The sequence below is a fragment of the Mustela erminea genome, chromosome 13, assembly GCF_009829155.1.
Source record: "Mustela erminea isolate mMusErm1 chromosome 13, mMusErm1.Pri, whole genome shotgun sequence".
Classification (NCBI taxonomy): domain Eukaryota; kingdom Metazoa; phylum Chordata; class Mammalia; order Carnivora; family Mustelidae; genus Mustela; species Mustela erminea.
The window spans coordinates 91662819-91678845 of record NC_045626.1 but is presented as its reverse complement, the minus strand read 5'-3'; the positions used below and the strand labels follow the sequence as shown (position 1 = coordinate 91678845).

The 16027-nt window shown below is 54.4% G+C and overlaps 1 pseudogene; it reads left to right on the top strand.

Moving 5' to 3' along the window:
- The first annotated feature begins 1831 nt into the window (after positions 1-1831).
- LOC116572294 lies at positions 1832-2403 on the top strand (annotated as a pseudogene).
- The last annotated feature ends 13624 nt before the right edge of the window (positions 2404-16027 follow it).

Below are 16027 nucleotides of genomic sequence, written 5' to 3'. Positions count from 1 at the left end.
GTATGATAGTGTCCTTCCTCATGTCTTACAGTATTCAGATTAAAATAGAATTTTTCTGATATAAGGATTGCCACCCCAGTTTTCTTTTGATGTCCATTAGCATGATAAATTGTTTTTCATTCCCTCACTTTAAATCTGGAGGTGTCTTTGGGTCTAAAATGAGTTTCTTCTAGACAGCATATCGATGGGTCTTGGTTTTTTTTTTTTTAATCCATTCTGATACCCTGTGTCTTTTGATTGGGGCATTTAGCCCATTTGCATTCATGGTAACTATTGAGAGATACGAGTTTAGTATCATTATATTGCATATAAGGAGACTGTTACTGTATATTGTCTCTGTTCCTTTCTGGTCTATTACTTTTAGGCTCTCTCTTTGCTGAGGACCCCTTTCAATATTTTCTGTAGGGCTGATTTGGTGTTTGCAAATTCTTTTAATTTTTGTTTGTCCTGGAAGCTTTTTCTCTCTCCTTCTATTTTCAATGACAGCCTAGCTTGATAAAGTATTCTTGGCTGCATATTTTTCTCATTTAGTGCTCTGAATATATCATGCCAGTTCTTTCTGGTCTGCCAGGTCTCTCTGGATAGGTCTGCTGCCAATCTAGTATTTCTACCATTGTATGTTACACACTTCTTGTCCGAGCTGCTTTCAGGATTTTCTCTTTGTCACTGAGACTTCAAAGTTTTACTATTAGACGATGGGGTGTGGACCCATTTTTATTGATTTTGAAGGGGGTTCTCTGTGCCTCCTGGATTTTGATGCTTGTTCCCTTTGCCGTTTTATGGAAATTCCCTACTATAATTTGCTCCAATATGCCTTCTGCTCCCTCTCTCTTTCTTCTTAGTCTGGGATCCCAATTATTGTAATATTGTTTCATCTTATGGTATCACTTATCTCTCGAATTCTCCCCTTGTGGTGTAGTTGTTTGTCTCTCTTTTGCTCAGCTTCTTTATTCTCCATCATTTGGTCTTCTATATCACTAATTTTTTCTTCTGCCTCATTTTTCCTAGCAGTAAGAGCCTCTATTTTTGGTTGCACCTCATTATTAGCTTTCTTGATTTCAGCTTGGCTAGATTTTAGTTCTTTTATTTCTACAGAAAGGGATTTTATTTCTCCAGAAAGGGATTCTCTAATATCTTCCATGCCTTTTTCGAGCCCAGCTAGAACCTTGAGAATCATCATTCTGAACTCTAGTTCTGACATATTACCAGTGTCCGTATTGATTAGGCCCCTAGCCATCGGTCCTGCCTCTTGTTTTTTTGTGGTTTTTTTTTTTTTTTTTGTGGTGAGTTTTTCTACCTTGTCATTTTATCCAGATAAGAATATATGAATGAGAGAGTAAAATCCTAAAAGGGTCACAAAGACCCCAGAAAAATATATGCTAACCAAGTCAGAAGAGAGCTAAAACCAGGGGGAGAAGAAAGGGAAAATAAATATGTATATGCGGGTGCATGCGCACACACACGCGTGTGTGCGTGTATGTATGTGTGTGTGTATATATATAAAACAGAGCTATCCACTTGATTTTGGGGGTATTGTGGTCTCTTAGAAGAAACTACCTCCCAAAATTTTAAATAAGGAAAAACTTACATATATATAAAAATAAGGGTAAACACGATGAAGGGATGGAATCTGACTGTAAAGGTGAACATTTAAAAGGATTCTTAAAAAGGAATTGATAAGTTGGTTGGAAAAAGGAAAAAAAAAGAGAATGTGATCAGGCTGAAGCTAGATTTAGGGTATATTTTGATCTATTAGAAGAAATTATATCCCGGCGTGTGTGCAGCTGGTCCGCCCAAGACCTCCTGAGCACCAACCCTGGTCCCCCACGCGGTCCCATTTCTGCTCCAACAAGATGAAAGAAACTATCATGAACCAGGAGAAACTCGCCAAACTGCAAGCACAAGTGTGCATTGGTGGGAAAGGAACTGCTCGCCGAAAGAAGAAGGTGGTTCATAGAACAGCTACAGCAGATGATAAAAACTTCAGTTCTCCTTAAAGAAGTTTGGGGTAAACAATATTTCTGGTATTGAAGAAGTGAATATGTTCACAAACCAAGGACCAGTGATCCACTTTAACAACCCTGAAGTTCAGGCATCGCTGGCAGCGAACACTTTCACCATTACAGGCCATGCTGAGACAAAGCAGCTGACAGAAATGCTACCCAGTATCTTAAACCAACTTGGTGCAGACAGTCTGACTAGTTTAAGAAGACTGGCTGAAGCTCTGCCCAAACAATCTGTGGATGGAAAAGCACCACTTGCTACCGGAGAGGATGATGATGATGATGAAGTTCCAGATCTTGTGGAGAATTTTGATGAAGCTTCCAAGAATGAAGCAAACTGAATTGAGTCAACTTCTGAAGAAGATAAAACTTAAAGAAGTTACTGGGAGCTGCTATTTTATATTATGACTGCTTTTTAAAATTTTGTTCATGGATCCGTTAAAATCTAGATCTCTAATATTTTTAAGCCCAAGCCCCTTGGACACTGCGGCTCTTTTCAATTTTTGCTTATACACAATTCATTCTTTGCAGCTTATTAAGCTGAAGAAGCCTGGGAAAAAAGTTTGAAACAAGATTAATAAAGTTCTTTGCCTAGGAAAAAAAAAAAAGAAGAAATTATATCCCAAAATTTTAAAGAAAAAAACACCTGTATCTGTACAAAAAATAAGGTTCAATACAATGAAGGGATAAAATATAACAATGAAAAATTGAAAAGATGTTTTTTATAAAGGTATTGATAAAATAGTTTAAAAAGGTTAAAATAGAGGAAAAATTTTTAAAAAAATAGAAAAAGAAAAAAATAAAATTAAAAAAATTTAACTTTGAAAGACCAAAGGATCATGGGAAAGAAGCCATGAATTCTATGTGCTGTGTTCCCCTAGCTCTGGAGCTCGGCTGTTCTCCGTGATCCGTGAGCTTGGCCTTGGCGGGACGTTCCTGCTGGTCTTCTGGGGGAGGGGCCTGTGGCCGGGTCTCCAGTGTCTCTGCCCGCGTGGGAACTGGGCCGGCCTTGCCAGGGGCGGGGCTAAGTCACCTGCTCGCGCTCGCGCTGGAGCTTTTGTTCCCGGAGCGCTTGCCGTAGGGCAGGGGAGGACGGAACGAAGATGGCGGCGCCCAGTCTCCCGCCCGGAGGAGGGGAGAGCGCAGGCCCCGCTGCTCAGTGCGGCCTCGGAGAAAAGCCGTCGGTCCCTCCGGGCTCCCTGGTCTGCGGCCGCCGGAGCTCACCGGCCTGTGACCGAGTCTCGTCTCTGGCGCGCGGCCCGTGTGGAGTCTCCACCCCCAGCGGATTCCTGCCGTGCGCTCCTGTAGCACTCCTGGAGGAGGAAGGAGGGGTCTCCATGGATCTGCCGCTTGTGGGGTCCCTGCTGGAAGAGCCGTGTCCCGCCTGTGCATCGGATCGCGGTTCAAGGTAACCCTGCTCTGAGAGCCCCCCGCTTCGGCTCTGTGTCTGCTGTCGGTTTCCCCACACTGATACCTGGGGGCTCTGCCACTCAGCCCCCCCCTGGTCTTTCCGTGATCCCAGGGACCTGAGACCGCGCTGTCCCCATGAGGGCTCCGCACCCCTCCACCCCCGACGCCCGCTCTGCCTCGGGAGTGGCGACCGTCAGTGGGGCAGCCTTCTGAAGCTCTGATTTTGTGCTGCGCTGCTCCGCTGCCCTGCCGGGAGCCGGCTCCTCCCCTGCGGTCTCTCGTCCCGAGCACTGCCTCGGATTCCCTTCTCCTCGCGTCCCGCCTTCCTGAGAGCGTTCACTTCTCTGTTCCTAGAATGGCTGCTCTTCCTCGCTTCGATGTCCTGGGCACAGTGGCCTCCGACACTGCTCCCCTCTCCTGGGAACGGAGGCCCAAGGACATTCCCCTCCTCGCTGCTGCCACCGTCTCCAGCCACCCCCAGAGTAAAATCTTACTTTCATCTATTCCAAGTTAACTTTTGCGAGCGTTGAATGAGAGGGGTCCAGGTTCAGAAACCAGTCCTGTCAGTGCCCTGGATGTCGGCCAGTCCCGGAACCGTGTAGTGGTTCCTCACTCTGATCTGTATCTCCCTGGTGCTGCGTGATGCGGACCGTCTTTCACATGCTTATTTGTCGTCTGTATCTCTCCTGTGATGAGGTGTCTGGCAAGGTCTTTGGCCCGTGTTTAAATTGGCTTCTTGCCTTATCACTGTGTTATAAGAGTTTTCCTCTTTTGGATCACGGCACCGCATCAGACATGGTTTGTCTTCTCAATCTCTTGACCGTGCCTTTCCCAGAACCAAGGTTTCTAGTTTGAATCAAGCCCACATTATGGATGTATTCCTTCATGGGTTGTGTCTTTGGGGTCAGAGCTCAAGAGTCATCACCTTGCCGATGGTCACCTGGGTTTTCTCCTGAGTCATCTTCTGGAAACCTTAGAATTTCGCACTTGAGGCCATAGTTCTATCTTGAGTTGATTCTGTGTCTGGATTCAGCTAGTTTTTCTGTGAGGATGTCCAGTTGTTCTAGCACCATTTGCTGAAAAAACACGGTCTTTGCTCCATTGTTTTCTGTTTTGTCGGAGATGAGTTGACAGTGTTTATGTGGGTCTATTTCTGGGCTCTGTACCGTGTCCATCGATCTCCATGTGTGTTCTCACCAATGCCATGCTGTGTTCACAGGTTGAAGTCAGGTACCATCAGTCCTATAATCCTATTCTGTGCCTTTTTTCTTTTTAAAAAGACTTTATTTATCTGAGAGAGAGAGCGAGCACATGAGCGGGAGAGGCAGAGGGAGAGGGAGAATCCCAGCACTGCCCGGTGAGCCGGGAGCCCATGTGGGGCTCCATCTCAAGACCCTGAGATCATGACCGGAGCTGAAGCCAAGAGTTGGATGCTTAACTGACTGAGCCACCCGGGTGCCCCTTAGTCTGTTCCTTTAATATCGTGTTGACTGTTGTGGGGTTTTGCTTCTCTGTATAACCTTTAGATTCACTTTGTTAATGTTTACAAAGGAACCTGCTGGGATTTCCCTGGGATTGTGCCGATGCATAGATCAGTTCGGGAAGAACTGACACCTTGACGATGTTGAGTCTCACTGTTCATGACACGGAATACCTATCTAGTTCTTTGATTTCATTTATCAGAGTTTTATAGTTTTTCTCATATAGAGCTTGTCATACTTTGTTAGATGTATACCTAAATATTCCATTTTGGGGGTTGTCATGTAAATGGTATTGTGTTTCAAATTCCCCTCGTTAAAGGGAGTCATTAAATGAAACGTGGAAGAGGGAAGGGAGCGAGGCGGTCGGACAGGTGTGCCGTGCCCAGCGTGGGGGCCGTTTGGGCAGGCGGATGGCGCCGACCCGGGGTCTGCTCGTCCCGGCCCAGCCGCTGCTGGAGTGCTCTGAGCGCGCTGGCGTGGTCGGCACCACCCGAACCGCTTCCTCGGCTCACTGACCGGCTCACTAACCGGCTCACTAACCGGCTCACTAACGGGCTCACTAACCGCCGCTCCCGACTCCCTCCCTCCCAGGCTCTGCCTCAGGCCGGGAGCTCGTGCTCTGTCCGGCTCCACTTCCAGCTCCGCCTCCTCCTCTCCCTCCTCCCTCCCCGCTCCTTGTGTGCCTTTCACTCCCTCCTCCCTCTTCCCCTCCCCCCCCCTCCACTCCTTCTGTTCCTCTCCCTTCTACCCCCTCTCCCTCCCCCATTGCCCCATCCCCCTCCACTGCTCCTCTTTCCTCTCCCTCCCTCCCCTTCCCTTCCCCTCCCCTTCCCTCCCCTTCCCTTCCCTCCCCTTCCTTTCCCTCCCCTCTTCCCTCCCCTTCTCCCTCCCCTTCCTTCCTCTTCCTTTACAGCCCCTCCCCCTCCTCCCCCCACTGCTCTCTCCTCCTCCTCACCTCGTCCCTTGCCTTCCCCTCCCTGCTCTGCCCCTTCTTCCCCTCTTCCCTCCTTTCCTGCCTCATCCTCTTCTTCCTTCCCCTCCTCCCTCCCTCTCCCGCTTCCCCACGACAAACCCAGGCCCCCCCAACACAGCCCAGGGCTGCCGCCTGCCCCCTCAATGGACTTTCCTTTCTGCCTCTTGCCCAAGAGATGCCCTCCAGTGACACATGTAAGATGCCACCCACCAAAGGACTGGCGAGAGTGGCTCGGGAGGGGAGAGACAGGGAGGAAGGAGGGGAGAGATGCAGGGGGGGGGGGCTCTTAGAGCTTCTGGTCGGGAGCGACGCACGTAACTCCCGCCCATGCTGCTTTGGCCCAAGGAGGGTCCCTGGGCACGCCTGAGTCCGGCAGGGTTGGGGTGCAGAATCCTGTCCCAGGGGGAGAAGCTGATAAAGCCAGTGCGGCCCGGCCCAGTCCCTGTCCTAAAGAGTGCCCTGATCCTCTCAGGGAAAGATCTGGTTCTTTCCTCGTGTTGCCGTTGAATTTACGAACCCCGGGTGCACAGCCCAGTAGACTTTCACAAGGGAGGACGTGGGGACCTGTACTCGGGTAGGGAAGCGAGGTTGTCAGCAGAGCAGGGGACCCTGCCGGCCCCCCCAGCCTGGGACAGCGTCCCCCTGCCTGGCCCTCCCGAGGGCCGGAAGCCAGCAGGTGCAGCCTCCCACAGAAGCAGCGGCTCCGTGTGTCTGGCAGGAGTCCTTGAAAGCACAGGTTAGGACTCTGGAAGGCCTGGGGGATGGAGCTGTTCCGAAAGAGAAGGGGGGCCCTGGAGCCATGCCTGGAGGCGGTCTGCTCCAAGGACAAAGCACCCGAACTCTGCCCTCTGCCCTCCTCGCTGGGGATTGTGTCCCGCTTTGTCCGGGAGCAGTCAGTCCACCAGAAAAGCCAATTAGAGGCGGAAGGAGCTGAAAGGCGCTCACTGGTGCCCTGTGGGCATTTCACACAGCCCCGGGGAGAAGCAGCGAGAGTCCACTCACATTAAAACCCGGCCCATGCGGGATACTCAGCAGCCCTGTGTCCGCAGTTTGGGCTGTTTCTATGGAAACACGCAGCCCTTGCGCTAAACGCCGCAGCTCCGAGGTCTGCGGGCTTCTGTCCCAGCTGTGGGCCCGTCCACATGCCTCGGACACTCCTTGCGGGCGGGGGTCCTGCTGGGGGAGGGGGCGTCAGCTGAAGGGCCATCGTGCTGGGAAGCACATCTGCTTGGGGCCTCCTGTGCTCACCTCGTCCGAGGTTCCTTCGTGTCTTTGCAGGGAATAGGAACAGACTTCACAGTGCCCGCCTCCGGGGGAGCTCAGGGTCTGCCCCAGTTCTCTTTCCGCCAGCAAGAAGAGCCCCAGATTTCAGCGGACAGTGAGGAGCTCGGACAGGGTGCGACCAGAGACTGGAAAGAGAAATCCAGACCCTGGGCTGCCTGTTGAGCAGAGTGGGCCTGAGTAATACCTCTGCGCATAATTTGCACTCTGTGCCTCGGAAAGCAGAACTGGGCATCGGGGAGGGGCCATCTGCAGTGACCATTGAAGCTGGGGGCCCACTGCAGGGCCTGTGGGGGGCCGCCCTGGCCTCCCCCAGCTTGTGGGGGTGGCGGAGGTAACCCTGGGGAAGGAGGCGGCCGTGCATGTGCTTGTGGTTACAACAGAGGCGGGTCCCTCAGAGGGAAGGGGCTGACTCCGTAGCAACACGTGAGATGTGAAAAGGAGTTGGCCCCTGGCTGGGTCATCTCGGGCTCTGCAGGTGCCCCGGGGAGGGGGCTGTGCTGAGCAGGTTTGTGGCACAGAGAGACCCAAGTCTTTCCTGCAGTGTGGCCCTTACGGGCACCTGATGCTCGGCTGAGAAAGGGGGCCTGGGCCAGGCTGCAGGAAAGGCTGTCCTTGTGGCTGAGAGACGTTCTGGCCTCGTGTGTCATTCAGCAGCTCCGGGGACCCAGAGAAATAGCCACTCTGGGTGACAGCTCCTGGAAAGGGGCAGAGACGGCAGACTTGGAATCAGGGGGACCTGGGTTCCGGTCTCAGCCCCACTGTGTTCGGAACGACCGATACTTCTTCAGACGTTACAAACCTTGAGTATGCTGCCTGCACCTTTGTCCTCAGAGGGACGTGTGACAGGATGCTCACCAGGACCAGTCATGCCATCCAGAGGGAGCCGATGGCATAGCCAAGGGGATGAACTGGGAGGCACAGGTGAGCCTGGGCGTGCGAACCCTCTCACATTCTTCAGAGGCCACTGGGGGTGCGTCCCGGTGGGACGGGGAGCGCAAGGACGGCTTGTGTGGAAGGGTCTGGGTCACACACCCCACGGACAGTGCAAAGGGGAAACCACATGGTCCTCAACTGGGGCAGAAACCGCATTTGACAAAATGCAGGCTTCTTTTGGGATGAAAACACTGGAATTTGGAAGTGTAGTAAAGGCCAGGGGACGCTGACGCCCTGTCACGGGAGCTGGGGAGAGAGCTCCGCTCCTCGGTCAGGAGCACAGGCCCTGACGCAGCTCCTGCGCGTCCACACCACACGGCTGCTGCGGCCAGAGCCGTCAGACAAGGAAAAGAACAGCCTGCGAAGGAAGGGCCGGGGTCCCCCGCGTTCACAGCGCGGTCCGACGTGTCGGAAACTCTGAGCACTGCAATGGAGCACGCTGCTGACAGATCCAGGAAGGCGGACGGACACCAACCAACACCCAGAAGTCTCTCGTGTTCAAGACACTGAGGACAAGGATTCCGAAAGGAAATGAAGAAAACATTTCCTTCTCAAATGGCACCAAAAAGAACAAGACATTTAGACATGAATTTGACCAAAGAGACAGAGAGACTTGTGCAGTGTCGGTACACAGTGCTGCGGAAAGTCAGTGAAGAAGGTGCTGGTGTGTGAGGACACATGTCCCTACTCACGGGCCGGGGGACTTGACGCTGCAAGACGGCAGCGCTCCCCACGGTGGTCTCAGGTCCCATGCCAGCTACCGAAGTCCTAAAAAACCTTTTCTGTAGAGAGAGAAAAATACATTCTAAATTTCTTATGGGATCTCAAGGGACCCGGAATAGTCAAGATAATTTTGACAAAGTTGGAGAAGTCATACTTTCTGATTTCAAAACTTACTGCAAAAATACAGCAACAGAAATCATGTTCCAGTGTAAACCAGAAGTGTAGACCAACAGAAGAGAAGAGGAAGCCCAGAGACAAGCCCTCATATACCAGGTCAAATGATTTCCGTCAAGGGTGCTGAGACCATTCAGTGGGGAAAAGACCGTTTTTCTGGTACCTTAACAAAGAGTGTTGGGAAGACTGGACGTCCACAAGAGACAGGAGTGGGATCCTTACTTGAGGTTGGACACCCCGACCAACAAACTGGATCAAGAGCCGAGACCACAGAGCTCTTTGGAGGACACAGAGGAGCCGAGACCGCAGAGCTCTTTGGAGGACACAGAGGAGCCGAGACCGCAGAGCTCTTTGGAGGACACAGAGGAGCCGAGACCGCAGAGCTCTTTGGAGGACACAGAGGAGCCGAGACCGCAGAGCTCTTTGGAGGACACAGAGGAGCAAAGGCTCGTGACGTCACATTCGTTAGTGAATTACTGGATGCAGTAATTCACTGCATCCAGTGAGCACAGGCGGCTGGAACACACGGCCAGTCTGGACTTGTGCAGAATGAAGACATGCGGAATCAGGAGTCACATGCGGCATCAGGAGACTCCATCAAGGGAGTGAAAAGGTGGCCCGGAGAACGGGAGGGAACATCGTCAGAGCTCCGATGAGGGATTAGTAGCCAGGACATGTAAGACTCCCATAGCTCAGCTACAACAGAACAATCCAGTTACAAAACGTGCAAAGAACTGGAATAGCCATGTCATCAAAGACGACGGACAGTAGGACAATTAGCACGTGAGAAGCTACTCGAGGTCCCCGCTCATCAGGGGGACACACAGGACCGTCACCAGGCTCCAGAGCCGTGGGAGCGTCCTTGTCAGGACCCGGAGGCCGCGGGTGTCGGCGAGGCCGTGGGAGCTGGAAGCCGTGTTGCACGTTGCTGGGGGCCGTGGGAGACGGTGCGTCCGCCAGGGAAACGGGGAAGTCACGGAAAGACTCAAACACGGAAATTCCGTGTGAACCGGCGGCTCCCCGCCAGGGCTTTGCCCGAAGGCGCTGAGAGCAGGGGTTCATGAGGTACTTGTCCTCCGTGTGCAGAGCGACTGCGAGGAGGAAAGGACCCCAGCGTGACCTCTACCGGCATCAGCCGCCCCGGGGAAACCCTCGGCCATGTGCGCCTGGGCCTGGGGGGCGGCGTGAGCCTGCTGGTGGGGTCCCTCCCCGGACTCCGGCTCTCCCTGGGGGGCCAGCCTCCGCCCCTGGAAAGCAGCCAAGCCCCGGGTCTGGAGATCTGGACTTTGCAAAATTAAATTCCTCTGCGGGCCAGAGGCTTTTCACTCAAACAGCAATCTCATAAGTGCTCATTTTGGGATCTGAACAAATACTTCCTTCACAAAAGCCCGTGGAGGTGGTGTGCAGGGAAGAAAAATTATTGCGTTTCTGGGCTCCTTTTGCCAAAGGCACTAAACCCCATTTCTGACGCGTTTTCCACGGGCAGATTTATTTTTACTCTCCCTCTTTATTGCTGGTCTCCGTGGAGCCAGGGCCGTGTGAAGGGAGAAAGGTTCTGATTTTCCGGCCATGCGGCTCTTCAACGTGGGGCAACAGCGCAGAGTCTGGACCGGAGTCACGCACTCAGATGGCGGGGGCCATCGGGAGACCCGGGGGAGGCGTCCAGGCAGGCCGTGGGGACTGGAGAGCGTGTATTCCTCGCCAGGGTCACTAATCATTACCAGGTGGACAGAGCCCAGCACCGCCAAAACCCCGACTGTAGGAGCATCCATGTGTCCCCCTTCTCAGGTGAGCGCTCGTGCAGCCCCAGGACGCCCTCCACGGCCCTCCATATCCACGCATCACGGCACTCACCCTGTGCACCCCACACGGTGACCTGGGGGCCCTGTCGCCTGGGCTCCCGGCCTCCTGCCTCGTGTTCAGGGTCCACCAGTGGGAAGGAGACGGGGTGGGTGCAGAGAGGCTGGGGTCCTCCCTACTGGGGACTGCGTCCGGGCCAGGAGCTGGGATCGCCTGCGGGGCTACAGGCCTGGAGACCCCCAGCCCACTCTCTTAAGCCCCTGCAGGACCAGCAGCACCGTCCCCTCCCGGCCCTGCAGGCCAGGGGTGGAAACCGCTCCCCCCGCGGCCCCTCTCCGCTTTTCCCACCTCCTGGGCTGCTTCCTCCCTAAGGAGCCCCTTCTTGCACGTGTGTTGCTCAGGCCTGCGCGTGTTTCCTGTAGCACCTGGATGACAGAGCCGGGGATCAAACCAAGAAAAGGAGAGCATCAGGGGCCCCTCCCCCGTGACGGAGAATTACCTGCCCTCGTCGGAGGGACCATCTGTGCGGCATCTGACTTTGGCCCTGACCCAGCGCTGGGGACCAGATCACAAGGTCGGACCGTGTCCTCCTCCCATGCCCTTGCGGTCATACTGTGACCCTTGCGCCGGCCTCTCTGCGGGCTGGCCATGGTCAGCTGAGGCGGGCGGGGAGCAGAGGGTGGGGGGCGCATCTTGCCCTGGAGTTCCGGGGAGCCAGGTCTCCTAGGGTTATTGCTCGGGAGCGTAGCCCACCTGTTGGTCCCCGAGGAGAAAGGAGGCTCAGGTATGGCTGCTGGTCCCCGACTCGGGGCTTCCAGCAGGGCCGTGAGCCTGGGGTGGGGCAGTGGCCGACAGGTGCTGGGACTCCTGCTGGGACACACTGCCAGGCCAGTGGCTGCCCGTGGCGTCCTGTGCGGGGATGTGGCCCCGCCCACCAAAGTAGCAGGCTGGTCCGGCTCTGGGGGGCCATGGGAGACCCTGGCAGGTGCACGGGCAGCTGGGGGCCCCTCCTTGGCTTGTTCTCACCCCCATCCTGGGTCAGGCCCGTGGTCCGGAGTGGGAGGAGCTCTCCATCCCCGTCCGGAGCTCATGTGTCGCTTTGCTGCTCGTCCAAGGGACAGACTCCCCGGGTGAGGAGAAGCAGATCCAGGAAGGAGCAGCGACGGCAGCAGGAAGCCCGTGTGGGGGTCGCAGGCCTCTGGAAGACCCCCCGGCAGCAGTCTTGCTCCGCGGGGGGCAGTTTCCCGCACAGCGATGCCCCACGTGGACTCGAAACAAAATCGGGCCACGATACACACAAAGTTCTTGCTTTAATGCCACACTGGGCCACGGGCACAGTCCCAGCTACTCTGGGTCCCCACGGTGTTCTAAGACCGTTTCCACTGTGCGGACGCCTCCAGGCTTCAAGTCGCTGCTGTCTCCTGGACACTGGCCGAGTCGTCCGCGGGCTTCTGCCCCGTGCGCTGTCGCCGCCGACCCCTGCGCGCACGTCCCAGGCACAGAGCTTGGCGAGGACCGCACAGCCCAGCATTTTAAACCAAATCGCCCGTGTCCTGTCATTCACTCCTGAGTACGTCTGCGTGTGTCGGGATACACGTTCTCACCGTCCCGAAACGCTGCTCTTCGTCATACTTTATTAAGCCAACAGGAGCTCCGTAATTGCATGCCGGTCGTGCTCAAACTCCGGGCCTAAAAAGCTGTATTTTAATAGCAGGTTCACTGGACCCCAGGTTGAAACAAATTCTACATACTGTGTCAGCGCGGCGTCCCCATGTCCCTCCCCCACTCGTGGGCGCCCCACCCTCCTGTCCATGAGGGCACGGAGTCACCTGGGTCTCTGTCCGAATGCCCCACAATCTGAGTTTAGCCGAATCGTTACTTTGGAGGCCATCACGGGCTCTCTGGGGTCCCACCGTGCTGCAGCTGGACGTCAGCTCTGACTGCCGAGGAGGTTCACGTCTGATTCTGTGAACGCGTCCTAGTGAAGCCGTGTTCGTTGTACCGCGACACACCGGGAACCGCGTCTTGGCTGTCCAGCGGGCGCCTATGACGCTGAGACCCGCCGGTGATTTTGGGCACGGGTGGTCTGCCCCCGTGAGTGTCCGCTGTCACTTCCGCCCGTGGCACCGATACGGTTGGACGGAACCGGCTTTTCCAGCAGGTGCCGAATCTCCTGGTTCTCTCATCGTCTCTGAAATCGCCTCCCGAGTTCTTCTCCTCGGGAGAGCAGCTCCACGTTCACGAGGACGCGGAGTTACCAGGAATGAATTGACCACGACTCGTGCTGCGGAGGCTGGGTAGATGGCGGCGTTTTCCTTTATCGATTTCCAGGGTGGTGAACGGGCACCGCAGCGAGCTCCAGCGGAGCACGGGGTTCCCGCGCGTGCTTTGCTCGGCCAGCCTACGCCGTTGTTCGCTCCTGCTTCTATTTTATTCGAGCTGAGGTTCTCGTGGCATGAAATCAAGCCGTTTAACGTGTGCCGTTCGGAGGCGCTGGGGACAGCCACAGCGCGTGCCGCCGTCGGCTCGCGCATCCTCGCCGCCCTCCCCCGGCCCTCCGACCCGCCCCTCCCCGGCGGTTTCCGACGCCCCATCTCCGCGCTGGCGCTCTCCGGGCCTCGCGGAAACGGAGCGCTGCGGGAGCCGGTCTCCGCGTCCGACGTCTCTCCGGGATGATGCGTTCCGGTTTCGTCCTGTCGCGTGCACGAGCGCTCCATTTTTTTCATGTTTTGCTTTTTTGAAGATTTTATTTATTTATTTGACAGAGAGCTAGAGAGCACACAAGTAGGCAGCGCGGCAGGCAGAGGGAGACGCAGACTCCCCGCCGAGCAGGGGGCCTGATGCGGGGCTCGATCCAGGACTCTGGGATCACGACGTGAGCTGGAGGCAGACCGTCAACCGACGGAGCCCCCAGGTGGCGGCCCTCGATTCAGTTCATCGCTCAGCAGGGTCCCATTGTGTGGACAGATGACCTGCGTCCAGTCGCTGGGTGACAGACGTTGGCCGTTGGGCGTGAGTTGCCGTGAGCATTCACGTCCAAGTATCCGCGGAGCTGCCGGGTCGTGTGGTAATTCTCCGTTTAGCTTCTGGAGGAAATGCGCGGCGGTTTTGCACCATGGCCGCGCCGTCCTCCATTCCTGCTGGCAGCATCCGAGGTCCCGCTTCATTCGCACCTTTGCCCTCACTGTTCCTCTCTGTTGTCAGAAAGCAGCCCCTCGGCCGTCCTCCTGGGCGTGCGGCAGGACGCCGCTCTTGCCTGGCTTCCCTGTCCTGATGGCTGCTGGCACTGAGCTTCTGCAGAGAAACGTCCCTTCGAGTCACTGGCCCAGTGTTTAGTCGGGCTGTTCTTTGGTTGTTGAGACGTAAGAGCTCTTGGTGTACTCGGGACACTCGGCCCCGTTCAGATTCAGGATTTGTGTGCACTACCCCCGGCGTCCGCCGTAGTGTCTCTTAACGCGTAGGAGTTCTCAGTTTCGTGGAAGGCCAGTTTAGTTTTTTCTCTTACTGCTTGTGCTTTTGGTGTCCTAAGAATTCATTTTCGAATCTGAGTCCCAAAGCTTGACCCCTAGGTTTTCTCCAGGGGAGTATGTGGCTTGGCTCTTGAATTTAGGTCTCTGGTCCATTTCGGTTGATTTCTGCATGTGGGAAGGGGCTCCGACTTCATTCTTACATGTGGTTATCCGGTTGTCCTGCCCCGTTTGTTGAAGACACTGTTGTTGTCCTGTAGGATGGACCTGGATCCTTTGTCAGGAATCTACTGATCGCTGCCGCCGCGGCTCCATTTCCGGACTCTCCGTCCTCCCTCATTCTTCTGTCCTGGCGCTGCTGCTCCCTCGTGCTCACCACGGTTGTGTAAGGCGCCCAGTGGGGAAGGTGCATCTCCCGACCGACAGAGCTGGGTGTCACGACTGTTTTGCTCCTTGTGGTACCGGCGGCTCCATGTGTGTTTTAGGATGTGGTTTGCCATTTTTGCCATAAAAATGCCTTCAGGATTTTAGTGAAGCTGGCATTGGATCTGCGGGTTGCTTTGGGTAGTTTTGACTTAGCAGGAACTCTTCAGTCCGTGAACACAGGCTGTATTTGCGTCTAGTTAGGTCTTTCGGATTCCTCCCCCTCGGGCTTTGTATTTCAGCCTACAAATCTCGCAGCCCTTGATAAGGGGTATTCCCGTGTGTTTTATGATTGGACGGTATTGTGCATGAAATAATGTTCTTGATGTTTAAATAACCTGTGACTAGTATATGAAAATACAGCTAATTTGGGGGTGTGGTCTTGCATCCTGCAAGTGCTAAATTCCTTCATTAACTCTGTGTGTGTGTGTATTCTTTAGGATTTTCTAGACATAAGACCAAGTCATCTGTAAGTAGAAAAAACTTTCCTTTTTCATTTCCAATTTGTATCTTTTTTTTTTTTTAAGATTATTTGTGTTTATTTGACACAGAGAGAGAACAAGGAGGGGGAGCAGCAGAGGGAGAAGCAGACTCCCCACCGAGCAGGGGCCCTGGTGGGAGCTCGATCCCAGGTCCCTGAGATCATGACGTGGGCCACCATGAGATCATAACCAGCTGAGCCACCCAGGAGCCCCTCCAATTTGTATCTTTTTAATTGCTTTTTCTTCTCTATTTTTTTTTTTTTCTGATCAGCGATTCCAGTACAGTGTCGCATAGAAGTGGCGTAAACAGACATCCTTGTCTTGTTCCCGAACTTAGGGGGAAAACGTTTAGTTTTTAACCACGGAGTATGCTATTGAGTAAGGTGTTAGCTGTAGTTTAAAAAAACTGATATTTTTAATTGTGGTTAAATACACATACCATAAAATGTGCCATCTTAGTAATTTTTAAAAAGATTTATATTTATTGGGAAGCCTGGGTGACTTAGGTTAGCGTCTGCCTTCGGCTCAGGTCTTGATCCCAGGGCCCTGGGATCGGGCCCCTCGTGGGGCTCCCTGCTCAGCGGGGAGCCTGCTTCTCCCGCCGCCCGCTGCTCACCCTGCTTGTGCTCTTTCTCTGACAAATACATAAGAAGATCAGACACTGGACATGTGTCACTCGACATGTGTATGTGTTGAGAAATGTCCACCACAAGAGCCCGAGCCTGCACAGCCTGCGATCACCCGTCTGCTGCTGCTGTTACGGGGAGAGCCGTGGAGCTCCACCATCACAGCCACTTTCAGGGACACAGCACAGGACTGTCCCCTTTAGTCCCGTGCTGGGCATCAGCTCTCGGGGGTGTCCTCTTCTTACAGC